Raw genomic sequence first — 25,139 nt, forward strand, 5'->3', positions numbered from 1 at the left:
TGAATTTACCATGAAGCAAATGAGTCCCTTCTAAGAGCCTAGAGGAGCCCTAGCAATGTGTTTCCATAGTCATATGTTTTTGTAACACTTGTAGAAGTTAAATATTTTAGCAAAAATAATTTAAGACTGCCATCTCTTTCCATTCTAACTTATCCATCATATTTTCCCTCATATTGGATAGGTCTTGGACTGGACTGTGGGAAATTTTGGGGTCTGGCTAATGAATACACTTGATGGACATGTTTTGGGGTTTAGTGCAAAATAATTTCTCTATATAGCAAGATTATTACCACAGTAAGGTTGTCTTCCTGGAATCTTCACTCTGCCCAAATGTAGTCAAATTTGTGCAGAAATAACAAATGTACTTATAGTGCTGGCACAGAGAACATGTGATTAATGGAGGAGAAACAAGGTTTAAAATGTACTCAGCTAGAAGCTTACCTTTAGAAAGTCCTATCACCAGACATATAAAGTTTTATATGTATTTGGGTTTGTTTTTATCAATGTCTAACTAAAACATAAATTCTAGTCTGTCAGAAATAAAACAAATAATGTAGCATAAATGATCATAAGTATACCATAAACATTTTCTTTTTTGATGGAAATATAATTAAAAGGAATACATCAGAATTTCTGTTTGTAAGGCCCAAATCTTCAGTACTACAAGCAATGACTATATGTATAAAGTCTTATGTTTTATGCATTCCAGTGTATCAGAGTGTGTTTTAGTAGTATGATACATGTCCAAATGAAGTATGGCAGTTCTGTGTGGAATAGTATGCAAAATGACTCAAAGAAACAAATGTTCCAGTAGAAAAACACCTATACATATTTATCTGTATACATGGAGTAGTAAGAGTACTCTGATCTACAATGCACAATTATGTACCTCAATATGATGCAAAATCATGTCAATAGTTCTTGTGAATGAATTTTATATTGTGTATCTTTATTCAGAAATACTGACCAATCAAAATTTGAATATGACAGAAAGTACCCTTGTGTAAGTCAAAAGCAAAAACTAAAAGAAAGAAGGATGGCAGAAGCTTTAATGTGTTAAAAACACTTTCTTTGGGTGGGGTACTTGGAATTGAACTCAGGGGCACTTGACCACTGAGCCACATCCCCAGCCCTATTTTGTATTTTATTTAGAGACAGGGTCTCACTGAGTTGCTTAGCCCCTCACTGTTGCTGAGGTTGGCTTTGAAATCACCATCCTCCTATGTCAGCCTTTCGTGCTGCTGGGATTATAGGTGTGTGCCACATGCCTGGCAAAAATACTCTTATTATATCACAATAGAAACTAAACACTCTGAAAATTTAAAAATCATGAAATTAAGGAAGATAAACACTGTAATCAAGAAAATATAGATAATTAAGCTGACAACAGAAGGAGAGATTATAAGCACCCTACATACCATAAGAAAAATTGAAAAAAGCAGAAAATTAAAGTGATAATAAAATATAATTTGTATTGTCAACAAAGCACATATGTAGGTTATAATTCATTGACTTCAATAAAAACTATGATCTTGGGGCTGGGGTTGTGGCTCAGTGGTAGAGTGCTCACTTAGCATGGGTAAGGCACTGAGTTCAATCCTCAGCACTACATAAAAATAAATAAATAAAAATAAAGGCATTGTGTCCACCTACAACTAAAAAAATATTTTTACAAAACTGTAATCTTTCATTGTGGTCTATTATGATGTACAATAATTTTATTCAACATTGCTTACTGAAAGACACATTTTCCCCCAAATCATTATCATAGTGGTATTTATAGAAAATAAAACAGAATATAGATTCTATATCATAAATGGTTAAATTAAACTGTGATATGATTCTCATTAGTCTATTCCAAGATAAAAGCTTATTGTTTTGCTTCTAAACTCTTTTCAACAAAATAGACTAGATGAATATATTAAGTCATTAAGACTCCAAAAGCACCAAAAAGCTATGTTTACTTGAGATACCTGAAAATCAAAACTGAACTAAATCAGTGTCTGAAAGACAGATACGAAGAGCTTCAATACTATTTCAGATTGCTAAAAAAAAAATAGCAGTTGCAATTATTAAAGTTTTAAGTGAAAGTGTATTCCCTTCAGAAGCTACAATGAAAAGTGGCATTCTTCAAAACCCAGAAATTTCATGGGAATCAAACATATCTGAATTTAATTATTACATGAACACTTAGAAAAACATCAAAATTAACAAATGTGACATTTATTTAAACTGGCTTACAAAGAATTATTAGAATAAACAAGAAAACAAAATGGGAAATTAATAAGCCAGACACTAAATACAACCCCATTATTATACATTGTCTGTGACCAACATCAACTGGTTGGTGATTATTGGGCATTACTCCTATTTCAGCATTTTTACCAAGTGAAAACCATTTATCAGTGACTTTATTCAACACACTGAAACAAGCCATTTGATGGTTGTAACTCCTGTTGAAGAACATTTACTGTCAGCAGGACAATTTAGCTGTTAAGAATGGTTAGGATATTCAGCAAGTTTAGTTTGACACTAATGTTTTCAATAAAATATTTATATTTGATTTTTAAAATGGTTAGAATAAAGGGCTGTATAAATTCTTTAAAGACATTGAGAGATATGCAAGATAGGTGGCTTTTTCCCTTAATAAGTGAATAGCAGCCTCCATAATACTTGAAGTTCTAAAAGACATGTGTATTTTATTTATTTTTTGTTACTGGCGATTGAATCCAGAGGCACTTAACCACTGAGCCACATCCCCAGCCCTTTTTTGTATTTTATTTAGAGACAGGGTCTTGATGAGTTGCTTAGAGCCTCCCTAAGTTGCTGAGGCTGGCTTTGAACTTGTGATTCTCCCGCTTCAGCCTCCTACTTTATATTTTATATTAGACATTATTGTCTAATAAGATAGTCTGCCCGTTATAAGGCTTTTAAAATCTTGCAACAAGGATATAATGATGTTTTAAGTACTCTATAACTGTGGATAATTGAAATTCAAGTACAAATGACATAAAATATTCAAAAGTTGATAAAGCACAATGCCATTTGGAAAGATATTTTGGAATATCTCAGTAAAAGAATTGAGAAATTTCTGAATCCTGATAGAGATATATTTTTTGTTCTTTTTAGGTATATGCCATATTCTTTTTTAATATGACAGAAAGTACCCTTGTGTAAGTCAAAAGCAAAAACTAAAAGAAGAATGGCAGAAGCTTTAATGTGTTAACACTTTTTTGGGTGGTGTACTTGGAACTGAACTCAGGGGCACTTGACTACTGAGCCACATCAGTGAGAATTGAGAAATTCTCAATACAGTGTATTTTGACATATTATACATACATGGAGAATGACTTACTCTATTTAGGATCCCATTCTTGTGGTTGTAGATGATGTGGAGTTTCCCTGGTCATGTATTCATATATGAACATAGGATAGTTATGTAAAGTTCATTCCACTGTCTTTCCTATTCCTGCCCCATCTCCTTTCACTTTGTTCCCTCTGTCTAATCCATTGAACTTCTATTCTTCCCCTGTTCCCCCTTGTTGTGTTAGCATCCATATATCAGAACATTCAACCTTTGTTTTTAGGGGACTGGCATATTTCACTTAGCCTGATAGTTTCCAGATCCATCCATTTACTGGCAAAAGTCATAAAGCCATTCTTTTTTATAGCTGAGTTATATTCCATTGTGTATATATATACTACATTTTCTTTATCCATTCATCTGTTGAAGGACACACAACAAAGAAAACAAAGAGTATGAAGAGAGAACCCACAGAATGGTATAAAATCTTTGCCATCTGCACCTCAGAGGATAAATCTCCAGGATATATAAAGAACTTTAAAAACTTAACACCAAAAATAAAACAAAACAACCCAATCAATAAAAGGGCAAAGAAAATGAACAAGCACTTCACAGAAGAAGAAATATGAATAGTCAACAAATAAATGAAAAATGTTCAATCTCTCTAGCAGTTAGAGAAATGCAAATTAAAACTACACTGAAATTTCATCTCAATCTAGTCAGAATGACAATAATCAAGAATACAAGCAATAATAAGTGTTGGCTAGGATGCGGGGGAAAAGGTACACTTGTGGCACTGCAAATTGGTGCAACTACTCTGGAAAGCAGAATGGAGATTCCTGATAAAAGTAAGAATGGAACAACCATTTGACCTGGTTATACCATTCCTCTGTATATACCCAATAGTGATGCAGCCACATCAATGTTTATAGCAGCTCAACTCACAGTAGCTAAGCTATAAAGATATATTCTTAAGGTACTGCATTAGTTTCCTATTGCTGCTATAACAAATGCCAGAAAATCAGTGGCTTAAAACAATACAATCTTATGGGTCTGTAGGTCAGATGTCTGAAATCAGTATCACTGGACTGAATACAAGGTATTGGCAGCCTTTTGGATGCTCTAGTACAAAAGTTATTACTTGCTTTATTCCCTGCTTCTAGGGGCACCTGCCCTCCATCTTCAAAGCCAGCTGCATCACCTTGTCAGATCTTTCTTTCTGACATCCCACCTTCCATCATCATATCTTTTTCCTCTGATTCTGACCCTTCTGCTTCTGTCTTATTTTATTTTTTGATACTATGACTGGTACATGCTAGGCAAGCACTCTACTACTGAGCTACATCCCTATTCCCTTTTTTAACCTTTGATTTTGAGATGGGTTCTCATTAAGTTGCCCAGGCTGGCCTTGAACTTTCAATCTTTACCTCAGCCTCCCCACTAGCTGGCATTACAGGTAGGTTCCATTGCACCTGGCTCTGCCTCCCTCTTATAAGGACCTTTGTCTTATATTGGGCTGTCCCAGATAATACAGGATAATCTCCCCATTTTAAGATCCTTAACTTAATGACATCTGCAAAGTTTCCTTTTTGTTTTTTGCCTTGTACATTAATATACTCACAGGCTCTGAGTTTAGAATGTGGACATCTTGAGTGGGGTGTTATTTATCTACTATAATCTGACCTCTGAATCTAAAGATTTGTGCCCTTTTCACATGCAAAATACATTCATCCCATCCCAGTGTTCCCCAATATCTCACTCCATTAAAAACATCAACTTAAGTTCAAAATCTCATCTAGGTCTTATGAATGCAAAAGTGCCAAGTATCATACACATCATCTAAATTAGATATGGGGAAGGCTCTGGGTATGAGCCATCTGAAGGCAAAAATTTCCATTTATGTACTTGTAAAAATAGAACACAAGTTATCTGCCTTGAAAATACTATGGTAGGATAGACACAGATATTCATGCTCAGAAAAGGAGAGAATAAGAGGGGAAAGGAAGTCACTAGTTTAAGTAATTTTGAAATCTGGCTGGGAAAGTAACATGAGTTTTTTTTCCCCAAACTTTTTAGTTGTAGATGGACACAATACCTTTATTTTATTTACTTACTTTTGTGTGGTGCTAAGGATGGAACCCAATCCCTCACACGTGCTCTACCACTGAGTCACAACTGTAGCCCTTTACATGAGGTTTTTTTTAAGGCCTGGGAATAATCCTCTGGACCCAAGACTCTGTCCTCAGAGCCATCCTTCCTTTTGCATGACAGGTAGCATGTGCTTGCAGCTGAGATGTTTTATTAGTCTGTTTCCTGCCTATAGAATTTCAGGAGTCTATAGTGATGTCAGGTGCTTAATTTAAAAATATTACATTGTCTTATTGGATTTTGTGGTGCTAGTGGTAGTTATGAGCCTTCAAATATTTTTAATATTTTGTGATTTATTTTCACATTCTAAATGTTCACTTCTTATCTAATTTTGTATTCATAACTATGTGTTATTTTTTCATAAAGATGGCTCCCCCAATTGTTGAACTTAGGGCTCCCCAAAGCTAGATTCACCACTTGTACAGACCAATAAATTTTAGTTTTGATTAGACAACCCTTGACAGTAAAAAAAAAATCATATATGTGTAGATATTTCATATATTTGTGAGTTGTATGCATGCACTGTTATGCTAATATACTATGCATATTATAATAAGCATATACAAAATATAAATTAGAATGGTATAAAGATGAAATAAACAATATTTAAAAATATCTTGTCAATATCATCAATTAAGATCATGAACTATTAAGAAAATAGGTTTGGGGAGATAGTCATCAATATTATAGGAGATAGAGTCACATATATTTTTCTTGATTATTCAATTCTGAGAGCTGACATGATCTGACTAGATTGTTCATTGTGGTTGTTGAAGGACTTGTTCTGGAAGTAAGAGAAATGTAGATCCTCCATGCTCTTGTTTTTGGCCTGTGCCTGGATTATTCTTAGAATTCTTTTCAATTCGAAGTTATTTGCCATTTGCAGACTTATTTTGAATTCATTTATTTGTAAGAATCTTTTCAAGCCACTTATCCAGATTTTAAAGCCTGATTTATTTAAATGTATATATAAAATTTGAGATTCTTTTCATGATTGCACAGATAAACAACAACTGATTGTAATCTTCTGAAAGAGAATGAAGAGGAGAGCATGGTAGTGAGAACCCCTCTGCCTTGTCACTCTTGCTCCTCTCTTTGGAGATTTTGTGACTGTAATATATGAACTGGGAGAGGACAGCAGTGTGAAAATGTACCTGGGAGACAAATTAAAGAGATGTAACTGGGTGTGGTGGTGCACACCTGTAATTCCAACAGAAGGAATTAGAGAAGTAGAGGCAGTAGGATTGTAAGTTTGAGGCCAGCCTCAGCAACTTAGAGAGACCCTTTCTCAAAGTAAAAAATAAAAAGGGCTGAGGATTTGGCTCAGTGGTTAAGTGCCCCTGGGTTCAATCTCCAGAATGGCATTAACCAATCATTCGATGAAACAGACCCATGTATCTACTACTCCAGGTTCACATGTTAATAGTTTGTCATATTTGCTTTGGATTTGTTTTAAACAACTTTTTTTATAATACCTTTATTTTATTTATTTATTTTTATGTGGTGCTGAGGATTGAACCCAGTGCCTCATATATGCTAAGTGAGCACTCTACCACTGAACTACAGCCCCAGCCCCTGCTTTGGATTTGTATTTTGTTAAAGAAATAAAATATTATGGATACAATTGATGTCTATTTGTAGTTTTTCCTAATCATTCACTTCATTCCTGGAGGAATTACATCCTGAAGTTAGCGTGCATTCATCTCAATCATTTTAATATATATAATTTTTCTGTATATGTATATATGTCTTTCATCCTGTACATAGAATTTTATAACTTTCCTACTATGTTTTAGTGATTTATAGTATGTTAATACTTTTACCTCTTGGTTCATTTCAACAGCTACATATTATTACATTATAATAGTATTTATTTACCTCATCTTGAATATTTAAATTATCTCCAGTTTTTCACCATTTCAGACAAAGCTGCAAGAGACATGTTTTCCTGCATGTAAGTGTGATGGTTTCTTCATGAGAGCAGTTCTCAGACTTTTAGCTTTTACTCTTAAAAATTACTGAGTAATGATATTAGCTTTCATTTATGTGAGTTGAAACTATTAATATCTATATTAAAACTTAAACCTAAGAAATTTAAAAATATTTAATTAGAAATCCACTTAACATTGAATATGATATGTTTTATTTAAAATTATTTACTTTTATGAAAAATTATTTCAAGAAAATAACTATATCGGGCTGGGGTTGTAGCTCAGTGGTAGAGGCACATATGAGGCCCTGGTTTGAATCTCAGCATCACATTAAAATAAATAAACAAAAGGTATTCAATCCATCTACTGCTAAAAATATTTTTTAAAATAAAATAACTGTCTTTCAAAACAAAAAAAAATTATTGAGAGAAGTACTTGATATGTTTTTTCCAAATTTCTTTGATGCTTAGTTTAATGAAAAAAAATTTGAGTTCTCTTATCTCCTTCTGTATTCACTCTGTATTGATTATTGATGTTTTTCTGTTTAAAATAGACAAAATAATTTATCATATATATATATATATATGGATGTAGTTGGAAAAGACAGAAATGTTTTATTAGACTTTTCAGGTAATTGTGGATATTCTTTCATATTATACCAATATTGGATAAGTAGAAGTTTGTTGGAGTTTAGCGCCAATGTGGAAACTGAAACCATATCAATGAATTTTTTTGTGTTCTCATACATGAAAAATCAATCAGTTTATGCTCACTGGAATGGAGTTTTTATCCACGTATGATTTAAACAAATTTTTTTTTTATTAGTTGTTCAAAACATTACAAAGCTCTTGATGTATCATATTTCATACATTTGATTCAAGCAGATTATGAACTCCCATTTTTACCCCGGCTACATATTGCAGAATTACATCGGTTACACATCCACTCCATGTATGATTTTGTGACATCATGCATTGATTATTTGAAAAATATTACTCCACTCAGTCATGCAGTTCTTCCAAATATTGACATATTTCATGATATAGTACTAAAAAATTCCTCTTGGTTACTATCACAACTGATTTTATTAGGTGAGTATTTATGTTTTGGAAACTTTTCAAGCTATAAGTTTTATAAAAGTCTAACTTTTAGTTGAAAAGTTGAATTTTATAATTGGCAAAAAATGTTGTCAGTTGTTTTCTTGAAATGACAGGCTCATTTTATTAATTTTAGAGAAGAGCCTGCCAAAAACCCAACTCTGAATAACCAAAGTTTGTCTGTCAGTAATTCTTTTAACTAAAAATGGTGTTTCATGGAAAGGGTTGCTTTTAAATTGCAAATATTTGTCTCTGAGACAATTATTATACTTTGGGATGTAGCCTTAGTACTTTGTGCATACTTCCCATTTTGTCATACTAAAAAAAAACCCCACATGTTCTCAAGGGTCAATATTTATAACGTTAATAATTTCACTGCTTTATCTAAGGCATTCTTCAGTACAACTGGCATTTTTAATAAAACTAGATATGATGGTATGGAACACAATGACTATTAGAGTCATTTGCTACCACTGCTTTAATCTCTGCTAATATTATCGTCAGGGTGTCCAGTTGGGGTCCAGGTCCTTGGTGTCCTGAACAAAGACTTGAGCAAGACACACTCAAGTAACAGGCAAAGTACAGATTTATTGAAGGTAAAGGTGAGAGTAGCAATCCATTAGGTAGAGCAGAATGGGCCAAGCAAGGGAGAAGAGCTCAAGGCCCTGATCTCTAGAAATTAGTGCCTTATATGCTGAGCTGTGAGGTGTTCTCTCCCCTATACAGACCTGGTGGAAGACCTTACCCCATTTGCTCCCATTAGTTACCTTATGATACCTCATTAGAATATTGTCCAATTTCCCCTCATTGGTAACTTTAGAAAACTGAATTAGAATACTTCCCACTTTACTCCCATTGGCCATTTTAAAATACTGAACACATGGTAGGAGTTGTCATGGTGATAAGTTCTCAGGGGTGGGAGTTGTCATGATAATGGGATTTATCCTCTTGTCCTCCAGTGGCATCCTTCTTATACCCTATCCCTGCCATCTTGATGTCCTAGAACTCCTACCCAACATTAAAACTCCAGTGGTCTTACCCACTTGTCTTAATTTCATCAGGCTGCTGTTACAAATTTGTATAAGTTTAATGATTTGGAACAACACACATTATTTTCTTATGGTTCTGTAGGACAGAAGTCTGAAATCAGTTTCAATGTACCAAAATCAGAGGTGTCAGAGAGGCTACTCTCCCTCTGGAGGTTTTAGGAGAGAATGTGTTGTGTTACTTTGCCCAGCTTCAGGAGTTGCATTCCTTATATTGAGCCAGGATAATTTTCCATTTCAATATCTATCACTTAATCACATCCACCAAGTTCTTTTTACCATATAAGGGAACATTCACAAGATTCTAAGTAATTAAAACCTGGATATTTTATTATTCAGCCTATCTCAACCCCACCCCCATGGGTCCAGGGCCTTACTTTTGAGTACTGCAGGTGTGGGGCATATAGGTGAAAGTGGAATTATTGAATTGTAGGTGTGCACATCTTCAATTTTACTTGATATTGCCAAGTTGTTCTCCTTTATGGTTATAGAAATTTACTTTTCTACCAGCAAGGTACTCAGATTCCTCTTTTTTCATGTTCTCATTAATACCTGGTATTATCGAATTTAAAACATTTTGCCAAATGACAGATGTAACACAAATCTTCGTGTTTTACTTTGCATTTCACTGATCTCAAGTGAAGCTATACATTTTTTGTGTATATTTATTGGTCACTGTGATTTCCTCTTTTATGAATTGCCTGACATATTCTCTGTCTATTTTTTATATTGTTTTATTATTTTCCTTGTGTTTTAATGAACTCTTTATATAGCCTAACTCTTAATATAGCAATATAATCAATACTATAATATAAATATATACATATGTAAATATATTCATATATATAATGATACAAATATTTTCTCCTATTTGTGATTCTTATTTACAATTTTTAGTTGTGAATTTTGTCATCTGGAAGTTTTGAATTTAAATATAGTCTCCTCAGCATATATCCAAAGGTTTAAATCAGCATATTACCATGACATGCCTGCATCAATGCTTATAGCACCACAATTCAAAATAGGTAAACTATGAACCCTATGGAAACTATGAAACCCAATGTAGATGACCTTCAGTGGATGAATGGATAAAGAAAATGCAGCATATACAATGGAGTATTACTCAGCCATAAAGAAAAATGACTTTATGAAATTTGCCAGTAAATGGATGGATCTGGAGACTATCATGCTAAGTGAAATAAGCCAATTCCAAAAACCAAAGGTTGAATGTTTTTGCTGATAGGTGGAAGCTAAAGCACAATAAAAGGAAGAAGAGAAATTCAGTGGATTAGACAAAGGGGAGTGAAGGGAAGGGAGGTGGGATATGAATAGGAAAGACAGTAGCATAAATTAACACAATTTTCCTATGTATACATATAAAAATACCTAACTGAATCCCACCATCATGCCCACCCACACGAATGAGTTGTTAATTAGAATAGGATATATTCCATGCTTGCATAATTTATCAAATTTAATTCTGTCATTATACCTAAGAAGAACCAATAGAAAATAAAGTCAAATGTTAATTTTTCCCCTCTAATACTTGTGCTTTTAGTGTTGAGATTGATAAATTCTCTCCTATGTCACTTATATTAGTTTCTTAAAAGTATTACAACTCACCAGGTACCATGGCACATGCCTGTAATCCCAGGGGCTTGGGAGGCTGAGGCAGGAGGATCCCAAGTTCAAAGCCAGCATCAGCAACTGCAAGGCTGCTAAGCAACTCAGTGAGACCTTGTCTCTAAATAAAATACAAAATAGGGCTGAGGATGTGGCTCAGTGGTTGAGTGCCCCTGAGTTCAATCCCCAGTACCAAAAAAAAAAAAAAGAAAAGAAAAAAGAGGAGGAGGAGGAGGGGAGGAGGAGGAGGAGGAGGAGGGGAGGAGGAGGAGGAGGAGAAGGAGGGGAGGAGGAGGGGAGGAGGAGGAGGAGGAGGAGGAGGAGGAGGAGGAGATGATGGAGGAGGAGGAGATGGAGGAGGAGATGGAGATGGAGATGATGATAATAAAGATAAAGATAGTAGAACTCCCCACAGCCTACTTTTAGGTCTTCAAGCTATCTGAAATTTATTTTTCATGTGTGATATATGGTATAGTTTTCTAATTTTCTACCTGAAAAGATTTTTGTCCTACTTTTTGAATAATCTTTTCTTCTTAAGCACTGAATTTTAATTCCATCTCTGCCATATACAAAATTTCTTTATATACATGAGACTATTTCTTGGCTCTCTGATATGTTCTAGTTGTCTGTCTCTTGTATATTGTTTTACCAATACCACATTGAAAATTCCTTATCAATCTTAAAATATAGTAGGGCAAGATTCCTTGTTCTTGTCCAAAATATTTTTGTCTCTCCTTCTTCTTTGTTCTTAAATATAGTCAGAATTTTAATTGGAATTGCAATGAGCTAGCAAGTCAATCTGAGGAAATTTAAATTTGCTATATAATCTTTACCCATTAATATATTTATCTATGTCATATAGATTTCAATAGTGTTTTATTTTTCTTCATGAATATCTTACACACTTATTATATTTACTAACAAATGCCATAAGGTTTTTAAAGTTATGGTAGATGACTTCAAAAAAGTTTGAATTAATTTTGCATTTCTAATTGGTAGCTTCTAAAGTATAAGAATACTGTATTCTATTGAATGATATTGTTAAACTGTTAGTTTTGATAGTTTTTAGCTTTTTGTGGATTTTCTAATAGGTTCTTATTTTCTCTGAAAACAGTTATGATATTGTCTTTTCCTTTTCAATTCTAACAGATATTAGTTATTTTCCTTTCTTATTACTTTGTATATGACCTTCAATATAATGATAAATGCTAGTGGTGAGAAGATATCTTTGGCATAGCTATTCCTTCCTTCATCCTATCTTTAATGAAAATGCCTCTACAATTTCACAATGATCTTAAGTATAGGTGTTTTGGGAATCCTTTTTCACTTTTAAGTTCCCTTCTACTCCTGCCCTAGTTATTCCCAACACTGGAAGTTTATTGAGTTCTGATGCTTTTTGTGAAAATATCTTCATTATATATATATATATATATATATATATATATATATATATATATATATATATATATATATATATAATATTTCAGGGCCATTGTATGTCATTGGTTTGCACAGTTATAAAAATAGGTAAGACTTTAAAGTGTAAATTAATGTTAGTGTAGCTAGTAATTAAAGAGGGGTTTTTGAGTTATATTGATTTGAATCTAACATTAAATATCTGGGCAAATCAACTCTTTTTAGACTATAAGAAGTACAGCAGAGTTACCTACTTTAGATTCATTCATTGAACAAATGAACAAATATTTTACTGGGTCAGTCTTGTTTGAAACACTGGGTCCATAGTGAATAAAACATTAAAAACCCATGCCCTTGTGGAGCATATATTCATAAGATTATAAGAGGAATAAATGAGATAATGATGAATTTCCAGTACTACATAATAAATCCTCAATAAATATTAGTTATTGTTGCTACCATGGCTATTTATTATTCTCACGAAGGATCCTACAGCATGAAAGATCTAATGTTCATTCATTTAGTAAATATTTATTTTGCACCTACATCAGGTCAGGCACTGAGAACCAAGAGTACAGAATTTGGGAGAATTGTCTCCTTTTGACCCAAATTATAGCAAATCAGAACATCAAAATGCTGTTTTAGAAGAAAATTAAGAATATTTCCATTTTAACTGAAAGTGTTTGTGGCTTCATCTGGTACTTAAAGCAAATATTTTCTTCTTAATTAAAAAGCTATTGCTGAATTTCTCAAAGTGATAAAAAATGAGGAATAATGTAATGAGCACATATTTACCTAATGCTCAGCTGCAACAATTTGAACATTTAGTCACTCTTGTTTCATTCACATCTCTCTCCACTGTTCTCCATTATTGTGAAACAACTCTAAAACATCATATAATTTCATGTGTAAATACTTCAGTGTATGAAAGCAGCTGTCTTAATCAATCCTGCACAACCTTCCTATGAAACTCATTACTCCTAGACTGTTTCTATGCCGTAGGGATAGTCTACTATTAAGCTCTTTTTCAAGAAGGTGTTTCTGTAGTAGCTACAGAAACTTTTCTTCTTTTTAATTAAGAAGAAAATATTTACTTTAAGTACCAGATGAAGCCAAAAACACTTTCAGTTACAATAGAAGAGTTAAAGTTCAGAGCTTTTTTTTTTTCAGCTTTATACTTATACATGTATTTGGGTCCATTCTGACAAACTCATACATGATCCTGTAGGATCCTTCATGAGAATAAGAACTTCAATTTCAGTTCAAGATTCCCACCCCCTTTCCCTCCTCCCGTCCGGCCTCCCCTCTCCCATTCTCCTTCCTCTATTGGACTTCCTTTTACTTATCTATTCATTTATGTTTGATTGGTTCTTCCTACCTATGTATAAAGGGGAAGTTCTTTATCACATATGCACGTTTTTTAAAAAAATCAAGTTCAGAGCTTTTGATGACCTCTGAGAAAACAGAATCCCTACAGACGAGCAAATATGAAGTATTATAATTTCCAAGACAAGGAGTCAAAAAGATCTTGTTGGGCTGGGGTTGTGGCTCAGTGGTAGAGCACTTGCCTACCACGCATGAGGCACTGTGTTCGATCCCCAACACCACATAAAAAAAGCTAAATAAACAAAATATTGTGTCCATCTACAACCAAAAATATGTTTTTAAGAAAGGTCTTGTCAATGAAATGAACATAGAGTTTTTTTTCAAAAATGAATTAAATTTAGAGGAAGAAATTGCATATTTTTCTTTCAGTGGATTGTGATGGTTATCTCAACTTCATTTATGTGGTTTAAAACAAAAAATAGCCGGGCTCAGTATTGTAATTACATCTGTAATCCCAGTGGCTGGGGGGGGGGGCGGCTGAGATAGGAGGATCATGAGTTCAAAACCAGCCTCAGCAGTGGTGAGGTACTAAGCAACTTGGAGAGACCCTGTCTCTATTAAAATACAAAATAGAGCTGGGAATGTGGCTCAGTGGTCTAGTGCCCCTGAGTTCAATCTCTGGTATCCCCCCCACTGAAAAAAAAAACAAAAAATAGAAGTTTATTGCCTCACTTTTGTCTTCTTCCCTTCCTTCATTCTCTTGCAAAACTCAAAGAGTACATGGCTAATTCAGTTAGTGAATTCATCTAGTATATCATAATTTTAATGTAAGGGGCTAGATAGTAAATATTTTAGGCTTTGTAATCATAAGTCTCTGTCACAACTACTGAATTTATAATATAAAAGCATTCATATGTAATCTGTAAGTAAATAGGTGTGTCTGTTTCTGTAAAATTTTTATTTATGGTGTATTAATCTATTTTCTGTTATTATGACAAAATACCCAAGGATGGTATTATGGTTTAGATATTAGTTGTCTCCCAAAGGCTTATGTGTGAGACAATGCAAGAAAGTTTAGAGGTGAAATGTTTGGGTTATGAGAGTTTAAGCTTATCAGTGTATTGATCCGTGGTAAGAATTAACCGGGTGGTAACTTAGGTAGGTTATGGCTTGAGGTGGTAGGTCACTGGGGGCATGCCTTTGGGGTTTATATTTTTTCTGTGGTTAGGGGAGGTCTGTTTTTCTCTGCTTCCTGGTTCCACATCCTGAGCAGCTTTCTTCTACCACATTCATATGACTTACCTCAGGCCCTGAGGAATGGAGTCACTAGTGAAACCTCTGAAATTGTGAGCCCTCAAGTAAACTTTTCCTCTTCTAATCGTTCTTTTCAGGTCTTTTGGTCACAGCAGTGAAAAACTGACTAAGACAGATGGATACTTTATAAAGAAAACTTGTTTTAACTCATAGTTTTGGAGGCTGAAAGTCCAAACACCACGGTTCTGCTCTTGCAAGGGCCACCCTGGCTATATCACATCATAGTGCAAACTATTCTTAGCCCATGGGTTATAAAAAAAAACTGATGACAAGCTGAATTTTGACACTTTGACAACCTCTGGATTAATACTTCACAATAGGGGAAAAATGTCATGTTACATTTATTTAACAATGTATCTTCAGACATGTTATCTTACTTGATATATATAACAATTTTATGAAGGATATATTATCATCATCCCCATTTTAGACCTGACAAAGCTGAGGCTCATAGATCTACATAAAGCAGTGGCTCTCAACTCTGGCTGCTCATTGGAATTATGTGGGGTGGGGTATAAAGAATATTATTCTGCACTCACCATATATTATTCTGATTTCATTGTCTAGAAAAATAGCTGGGGACAATTTTGCTCACCCTCACCTAGGGTACATTTGTGAAATCTAGAGCTATTTTTGTTTGTAATAACTGAGAAGGGAAATTGTGATACTGGCATATAGGGGGTAGAGTCTTGTGATGCTTCTAAACATCCCAAACACACAGAACAGTCTCTCAAAACAGAGAGATCCAGCCCAAAATGTTAATATTGTCAAAGTGGAGAACCTCTGGTGTGTGGCCCCAGGTATTGATCTATAGGAAAAAATTTCCAAGTTGGCCCTAGGTGATAGTTTACTGTTTGTTTTGAGAGAACCTGGTATATGAAAACTAGTCTTCAAAAGTAGAAAGTTGCCAAGAGACTGAAGAAAGAGAACAAATCCAAGATTGCACAGAGTACAATTTATTAGGAACTTTAAGAAAGAAGCAATAAGACAGGAGGATATCCACACATCAAGGTAAGAGGCTAAGCTAGATAAAGGTGAGCTATGGCCAACTGACAAGCATCTGGGCTTTCTGGAAACAAACAAACAAACTAATGAATAACAACAACAAAAACCTCCAGTGATATGTCAAGTGCCAGTTAAGTAACAGTCTAGGTGTTAGTGGCTGGTGGCTGATTATCTTAACCATTTTGTTTATTCTACAGGGTTTGGAGTATATGGAAGGGTAACTTGGAGGGCAAAATGGAGATTATGACCAAGATTGCTGTAGTCATATTAAACTTATCCCTACACAGTCTGTGCTATGAGGGCTCAGTGAGAACTTGGATAATTCATTTCAACAGTTGTGAATTTTTAAGAAAAGATGATTCAAGCTGGTTTTTTGTTGTCCTTTTTTTCCCCTGTGGAGTAGTATTGAGGACACCAATTGTTGGGATAAGCTCTCCTTGGCAAAAGAGAAGTTTGAGTGATATCAGCAGAGCCTATGTATTTACTTGAAGAGTTCCTCTTCCCAAACACTTGGAAAATTGATTGGCTTAAGGAAGACTGGAAGCTTTCATGAAGGGTGCATGGTGCTTTCAAAGGAGAATACAGATGTAAATACCTGAGAGAGAGAAATCTGGAGAAAGAAAATTATAACTTTATCTTATTCAGGATAATGAGAAGGAATAGGGTGTTGGAATAACTTTCAGTTCACAGCTAGTAGCTATGAGCAGCTCAGAGTGCTAGGAAAACCTATGCTTGTACAGGCCTGACAGGAACACCTGCAGGACGGGGTGCTCTGCCCTAGCAAGCCGTCTGTGAAACCACATCCTCAGCACTTGTGGTCAGCGTTGCCAAGATACCAGACTACCAGTTCAGGAAACTGAGAGTCAAGTGCTTCAGGGCATATAACCCCCAATTCATAAAGCCCCCCTCCCTTAGGGACAAAGACCCTTCCAGACTGCCTTCCATCATGACAGCAACATTTAGTGCTTCCTCATAGTGCGGTTACATTAGGCATAAGATGATTTGCTTATAGATGTTAAGGTGCTTATGTGTGATTGGCAGGCATGACCTGAACCCTATAATAGCTGTATGCATTCCAAAAATGAATGAGCTTGAGTTTGCTGAACGTCAACTGAGCTTGTTGAATGTCCACTCCGGTTTCTCATCAGCCAGCTCTCTCACCAGCTCCCAGTGTCCGTATGTTGATTTGACACTGCATCTCCACCCCCTTCGGCTGAGGTACCCGAGTGACACCCGAGTGACCATCGACCACACCAGGAACATAGGAACACAAATAATTTGGCGTCAATGTGGTCTCTTGCACCCTCACACCTTGGGACTGGCCATCCCGTTTGTTTCAGGTAGGATTTTGGGTTCTAGACTCCATTTGTGTTCCGTGTGCTGTTGGTTCCTTGAAGGTGAGCAAGGAACCCCCTCCTCTACCCCCTTTCCTTGTCCCTGTCGTACCATGGTACCCCGAGTTCAGGCACACACCGTCATAAGGACTGGTGATACCTTATGACCCTCCTTCCCCCTGGTTCACCTGGTGAATTCACATAAGGGACTGGTCCTTCCAGAATTCAGAACCTGGGTTTTCTCTGTTAAAGGGAACTCCGCTCTGGAGACACCATGTGGGTATAAGGCCTTGATCTAACAAGTCAAGGAAGTCCCCCACTAAGCACAAGACATTGGACCCTAAACACATCTTTTGTTTTTCTTAGGGCCTTCATGTCAACATCTTGGGCCCCTATATTAGGTATCTTGTCAAGTCAAAGACATCGCTTTAAGAACTCTTAAAAAATATATGAGGAATTGTTCAGAAATATGATCCAAGGCCCCCATGAATGGTTTCCTGACTTCTTATCTAGAGTAATCCAGGCACTGGGGAAGCTCATTCAACCTGGCCCTACTCAAGGCTCATTAGTTAAACAATTGGCATGGGAAGGAGCTACTGCAGGAACTAGGGCTGCAGTTGTCCCAGTACCCAGAGAATTTCTTTCAAAATGGATCTCTGCTACAAAGATCCCTCTTTGGGACCCATTCAGGCTTTAACAGCTGCCATTAACAAACTAGCAGTTAACAAAATCGTGGGCCTTCCCAACCAAGATCTGATCCCATTTGCTAGTGCTGTAATCAGCCAGGCCACATTGAGTGTTACTATCCTAAGAGTGGCAGCCTCCCTGGCCCCAAGACACCCTGTCCTAAATGCAAAAAAATATCATCTCCCATCTACTTATATGTTTTAAAATTATGTATGTTCCCATGTCTATTAATTGACAGAGGGCCAACCTATACTAATAAGACATTTCAAGCAATTTGCAATGGTTGGCATATACATTACTTAATTGGGATTCCCTATATCCCTTAGACTCAAGGCATTATAGAAAGAACACAAAAGAAACTATACTAAGTCCCCTCATGATGCCTTGAAAACAATCTTGGTTGCTTTAAATTTTCTTTCAATTTCAAAATTTTCTATGAAAATAGCAGCCCATAAGCATTGGGTCCCCCTCTCGGGGTCCTCTCATCTACCTATGGTCTCATGAAAGGATCCCATAACAAATACATGGGAGGTTCTGGGGCTTCTCTTAACCATGGGTGGATGGTTTACAAACCAATAAGAAATGTCACACCAGCCACCAAATGTCAAACCCCAGAAATTGAGCCTGAAACAAAACAAAGAGACAAACAATAGAGTATATTAGTAGCCCAGGGAATTTTAATGGGGGTTTAGCAGAAAGCACTCCAGAGAGATACTGGGAAGATTTATAATACAAGTATTCAAAACAATGTAATATGAAGGGAGACAGAAATCACCTTGCAGTTCATTGTTTCTCAAGGTGTGGTCCTTGGCTCACCTACAACAGAACGTGTAGTGTACTTGTCAAAAATGCAGATTTTCAGGTCTTGCTGAGACCTTTTGAATCAAGGTCAGGGTGACAACTCTAAATCTGCATGTTTAACAGACTCTCCAAGTATTTCTGATACACACTAAAGTTTGACAAGGACTTGTGTAGGCAGAACTCTGGCTATAACTGGACAATGATCAAGATGACAGTGTAATCTGCAATAAAGGTATCCCTTGCCCTAGGAAAGAATATCTTTCCAAGAAGTTATATGTTAATAGTTATTTCAAATCTGCTTTTATTGTAATTGTACCCATGGGACTCATTATTACTTAAAAGAAGCCAAAGGTTAAAATGTTCACAAAATGTTCACATTCAACTGATCTTTTAAAATGTTTGGGGGAATCTAATATGTTATAATCAATATTAGCTGGCCCTCTAACCTAAACAAAATGCATACAGTTAAAAAAATTCACTTTCATATTTACTTCTGTGATTCTTTAGCATTTTTGCCTTTCACGAAACATTTTTTGTCAATTTTAAGTTTAGAAAATAGAGTGAATTAGGTTTAATTAATTTTGACAGCCATGATAACTTGCTTGTTATGACTATATAAATGATATTTTTGTGCCTTCCATATTCGTTGCATCCCTTGTTTAAACAAAGACCTCAATTGGAGCACAAATATGCTGATTAGATGAATGACATTAAGTAAAATTGTATTGTGCTGGGTGCATTTAAATTTTACACAAAGAATAGACCTGGAGTCTGATTATCCCATTCTCTGATTGCTTTGTCATTCACAGTTTTGATAAATGGTTTAATCATTTAATGAGTTGATAATTTGCTATTGAGTCAACAAAATACCAAATTGTAAACCTTACTTCTAAAAATCTGAAGATTATTTGGATTCTAGTCCTTTGCATTATTTAATAGTGTATGTATAATTGTTCTAATTTTTTACTGTCCTTAATCACATCCACTTGATTTTATAAGGCCTTTGCAGATGCTGTAAGATTTTCATTTTGACAGGATGATGATGGTACATGGCACACTGAAAATTACTGCAATTCTAGTATAGGAGAATAATGGCTTTATAGTGTGGAAATGTAGAGTCTCTATTTAAAAATCAAATTGGTGGATAAATGAAATGCATTTTTAACTTGTTTCCAAATTATCTGTTCAATGAGTCCCATGTCAATCCATAATATTTTCAATGTAAAGAATCCACAAGAATGCAGAATCTTAAAATTAGAAGTTGTTAGAGCTGGAAGGAACTTTTAGGAGTTCTCAAATGTCTGAAAGGGCCAGGCAATAAATAAATGTGTGACAAGCAGCAAACTGTAATAAAATATGCTTCCTTCCTCCTGTTGCCTATGAAAACATGGGCTCAGTGTTTCCCAATATTCCAGTTTTCAAGTGGTACCCAAATCTGGTCTTCCCTGTCCATCCTCCTGCTAAGTATTCAGTCATCAGGGCCTGGGACTCTTTAGTCAAGGCTGATTGGAGCAGGGATAGATAGATGTTTTTCTTTGAGGGTTGCTGCCCATGCAGAGACAGCAGCTGACTCTTGTGACCTACATATAAGTGAACAGGAACAGTTTATTTCTTTAGAAATTTTGATTCATGATGAAAAGGAAATCTATCAGTTGGTAGTGGAACAAAAAAATAGACACAGAGACTGGAGCCAAGTTATATTAATTTCAGAGCACTTGACAGAGGTCACATACTGCCACACCTGGGGTCCTTAGAGAGGCTGAAAATTTATACCCATGTGTTGTCTGGATCTCCAGGCTAGGTAATGTCGTGACCCCTTGCCCGCAAGGAAGACACAACTCGGGAATCTTCTTTCAGCGGTTTATTCAGGCCCTTGATATTTCTTCTACTAATCCCTCGGATGCCCCTCCCAGCCTTAATATAGCATCTCAAGCCCCAATGCGAAGCTGCCACGTGGAACTTTCTCATAGGGTGCTGAAAAACCATGCGCCAACTCTCCCAAATAAGGAGTTGTTTGTCACATACCACAGCGGAGCCAGCGCCATCTTGTAATGGCGACCATAATCTGCATAAGCGGCAGAGGCGGCTCACCACAAGGTAACTTGCTTTATTTTGACCATGATCTAAACCCAAGAGAAATGACATAATATGACCAGAAGTATGTATGTGTTAATTGTGGATAATTGTACTTACCTTCCAGAGTTGTGCTCAGAATTAAATTAGAACACATGCAAGTGTCTAGGTCAGTACCTGACACATAGTAGGCACTTAGTACTACTTCTTTTTGTCCCAGAGATTGAACCCAGGAGCTCTTAACCACTAAGTCACATCCTCAGACCTTTTTCTATTTTTATTTTTTAAATTTGAGACAGGTCTCACTGAGTTGCTTAGGGCCTTGATATATTGCTGACACTGGCATAGAACTCATGATCCTCCTGCATCAGCCTCCCAAGTTGCTGGGATTACAGGCAAGTGCCACCACACCCAGAAGCTCTACTTTCTTGGTTCCTTTCTTCTCTACACTTTTTTGTATCACACACGGATATATATATAATAGTGTTGGTCTCAAGGGCAGGATGCCTGTGACTCAGGCGAATGGTGGATAAAGTATTTTTCTCCTGTCTTTTAGCCAGTTGTTGCCTGAAATGCCCCTGTCTGTAACCCATATCATTTTAGAATCTTGAGGGGAATTAAGATTCTAGACCTGACTAGCTACCTGTATCTGTCTGGATTTAGTACAGAAAACAGAGACCAATCTGAGTATTTTAAGTAGAAAAGAATTTAATAAGGAAATTTGATAATAGAAATTAATAAGGAATTTTAAAAAAATCCTTGGAAGGGTTGGAAGAGTGAGCTCTAGGCTGTGCCTAAAAGAATATTTTCTAGAATCTTTTAAAGCTGATCTACTAGTTAACTCCTAACTCTGAGACTACCCAGAATGCTTGAGTTCTAGAATAGCATCAAGGCTGTGATCCAAGGAACAGAAGCTGGAATCAGGAAACATCACTGTAACTTAACACCCAGGAAGTTAGAGACTACACAACAGTACATGGATGCAGAACATTCTCATGTCAGCATGACCTCAATTGCCAGAGTAAAAGAGCCTAAAAGATCAGGGAAAATGCCCTTAACTTCATTTCAAAACTCACCTCAGGGCATTTAATTGGTGGGATCTATTGTTCATACCCAGAATTCTAGCTGTGAAAGCATCTGTGATAGGTCATTTTCAGTTTTCCTGTCTTTGTAGCATAGAAGGCACAGTAGAAAGGAATGGGAACGAAGAAAAAGTGAACCAATCTACAGTATCTACAACATGATCTGCAATGGACTGAGTATTTGTATCCCCCAGAATTCATATTTCCCAGGTGATGGTATATGGAGGTGAGGTCTTTGAAAAGTGATTAGATCATGGGGTGGAGCTTTCATAAATGGGATGAGTACCCTTATAAGAAGAAGTCTGAGAACTAGCTAACTCTCTGTTTACCATATAAGGGTACAATGAGAAGATAGCCACCAGTAAAGCAGGAAGTGGGGCCTCATTAGAGACAGGATCTGCCAGTGCCTTGATTTTGTACTACTCAGTCTCTAGACTATGGGAAATGAATGTTTATTGTTTGGGTCACTAGGTATACAATATTTTGTTATTGAAGCCCAATCTGGTTTATGGTTTGGATATGAGGTATTCCCCCAAAGCTCCTATTAATGCAGGGATATTTGGAAGTGAAATGATTGGATTGTGAGAGCTGTAAGTTAATCAGTCCATTTTAGTTTGAATGGACTGACTGGTGATAACTGTAGGCAGGTGGGGTATGGCTGGAGGAGGTGGATCACTGCAGTGTTCCCTGGAAGGGTTGTCTTTTGGGCTACCCATTCTTCTCCCTTACCTTGCTGCTTCCTGACCCATTCGTGAGCTGAGCAGTTTTCCTTCACTGGGCCCTTCCCCCATGATAGGCTGCTTCACCTTGGGCCTGGAACAATGGAGTCAGCCATTTATGGACTTACCTCCAAATAAACTTTTCCTCCTCTAAGTTGTTCTTGTCAGGTGTTTTGGTCACAGTGACACAAAAGCTGACCAAAACACTACTCAGTGAAGGCTCTCAAGATCTTCTTGTACTGGGTCTGCCACTATGTACCTCTAACATCAAAACTACAAATTTAATTGAAACTACAAACCTCATGATGATACTAATTCTTATAAAGCAAATTTGTAATTTTGCACCCATTATTTACCCACCTTAAGTTCTCAAATGGGGGAAGACTATGTTCCTTTATTTTCTTCAGGGAGGAGGTGGGTAGCAGAGGGATGGGATTAGGAATGACTATCATCTGGGAATTTGTCAGTTCAGTGTAAGATCTCCTGTGTCTTACTCAGCTTTCTGTCACGTATGTTACCTTGGAGTGGGATAACTTGGTCAAATGGTGGTTCCATTCCTAGGTTTTTGAGGAATCTCCAGACTGCTTTCCAGAGTGGTTATACCGATTTGCAGTCTGGGTATAGTAAGTTTAACAGATCTTTACTTTTGTGCTTTTTAAGATAATACAGATCAATTGAAAATACAGCTTTTTGTTAACTTTACAATCCTCTAACCCACATTTTCTATGATTAACATTTTGGGACCCCATTTATATCTTTTGGAAAATTGTTGCATGCTTGCTTCTTGGTTTTATTTTCTTTGTAGAAGTCTTTGGTATACTCTATAGTCTGAGAAAACACTATCAGTTTACTCAAGGGGATGGGGAGCATAAATTATGTACCTGGGTTTAGAATAATTACCTCTGGCAGGGTCATGGTATATGTTTATGTCTTTAAGGGTATAGTGCTCTTCTAAAGAGGTAAGCATCAGTAATGGTCCCAGATAGAATAGTTGGCACAATATGAGTAATTGGAGAAGAGTTTAATAAGGTCTGGGCAAGTTTAGAGGAATTAGTACAGGACTTCAGGGATAAAACCGTGCAGTAGTTGTTACATTTGATGTCCAAATGGGCAAGTAGAGGAAGTTATGAATTGTTACCAGAATGTGAGCAGGGTAGCTCTTTGGATAGGGCCTCTGGATAGGAGCTTGGTCTTCATTAGGTCCCAAAGGGAGAGAGCTCTAGTAATACCCTTCCATCCTCCAAAATCCTACTGGTGCCTATTGGCCAAACTCAAGCAGAAGCCAGAAAGCAAAGCAAGTCCATTGATTAGTTCACAATGGTCAGCCTTTGTGGTCAGGTAGCACAGAGCATGGTAGAGAAGTTTAGATAAGGGATTTGGGGTGAAGGGCAAATGTAAGACATCCAGAATAGGCATGATGGTAGCTACTGTTCGACTGGGACTCATGAATTGACACATCCCTGGAGGTCCTCATTCTTCTCCTTGGCTTGCAAGTTGCATCTTTGTATATTTGGGACGGCTTATCTCCCTCTGTCTCTCTCTCTCCTTGCCGCAGTCTGGCTGGGCACAAAAATCACGAGCCACTCACAGCCTTGTAGATTCAAACAGCAATTCTTTATTCCTGAACTCACACCGGCACTCTACACCTGTTCTGGGGAAATCCACGTTCTCAATCCCAAAAACTCTCTGAATCCCATGGGAACTCAATGGGAACTCACGGAGCAGGTGTGCCTGAGGCAGCAGGATATGCCCTATTCCCAGCAGGGTACACCTTAAACCTGGAACCACCCTAAACCCAAGGAGGGGGATACTCCCTAAAACCTGATCTGCCCTAAACCTGGATCCACCCTGGTCCTTGAGCAAGGTCACCTTACTCAAGCATACATGCAATGTCACTGCAAATGACCTGAGTCCAAAGGCAAGCCCATTTCCACAATGGAGAGTCCTTCCTTTAAGCAACATGGGGTAGGCTGACAAGAAAATTTCAATGTGTCATTCCTACTTGGCAATGGCTCTCAGCATCTCCTTCCCTCCCTTCCTCCTTCCTATGCCTATATGTGACTGTGTGTGTTCTGTGTGTGTGTGTGTGTGTGTGTATTGTGTCAGATGGCATACATGTCTTCTCTTGTGAAATGTCCTACTGCTGCAAATGAGATGAGATGGGTCAGTGAATAGAAAAAGTAATCTAGAAAGAGACACCAACATAAATAAAATTGAAAGTGGCATTCAAATT

The 25,139-nt window shown here is 36.5% G+C and overlaps 1 pseudogene; it reads right to left on the reverse strand.

Moving 5' to 3' along the window:
- The window catches only part of LOC101972538 (tyrosine-protein kinase Fer-like), a 34,068-nt pseudogene extending 16,409 nt beyond the window's left edge, over positions 1-17,659 (reverse strand).
- Positions 17,660-25,139: the final 7,480 nt, after the last annotated feature.

This window comes from Ictidomys tridecemlineatus, chromosome X, assembly GCF_052094955.1.
Source record: "Ictidomys tridecemlineatus isolate mIctTri1 chromosome X, mIctTri1.hap1, whole genome shotgun sequence".
NCBI lineage: Eukaryota > Metazoa > Chordata > Mammalia > Rodentia > Sciuridae > Ictidomys > Ictidomys tridecemlineatus.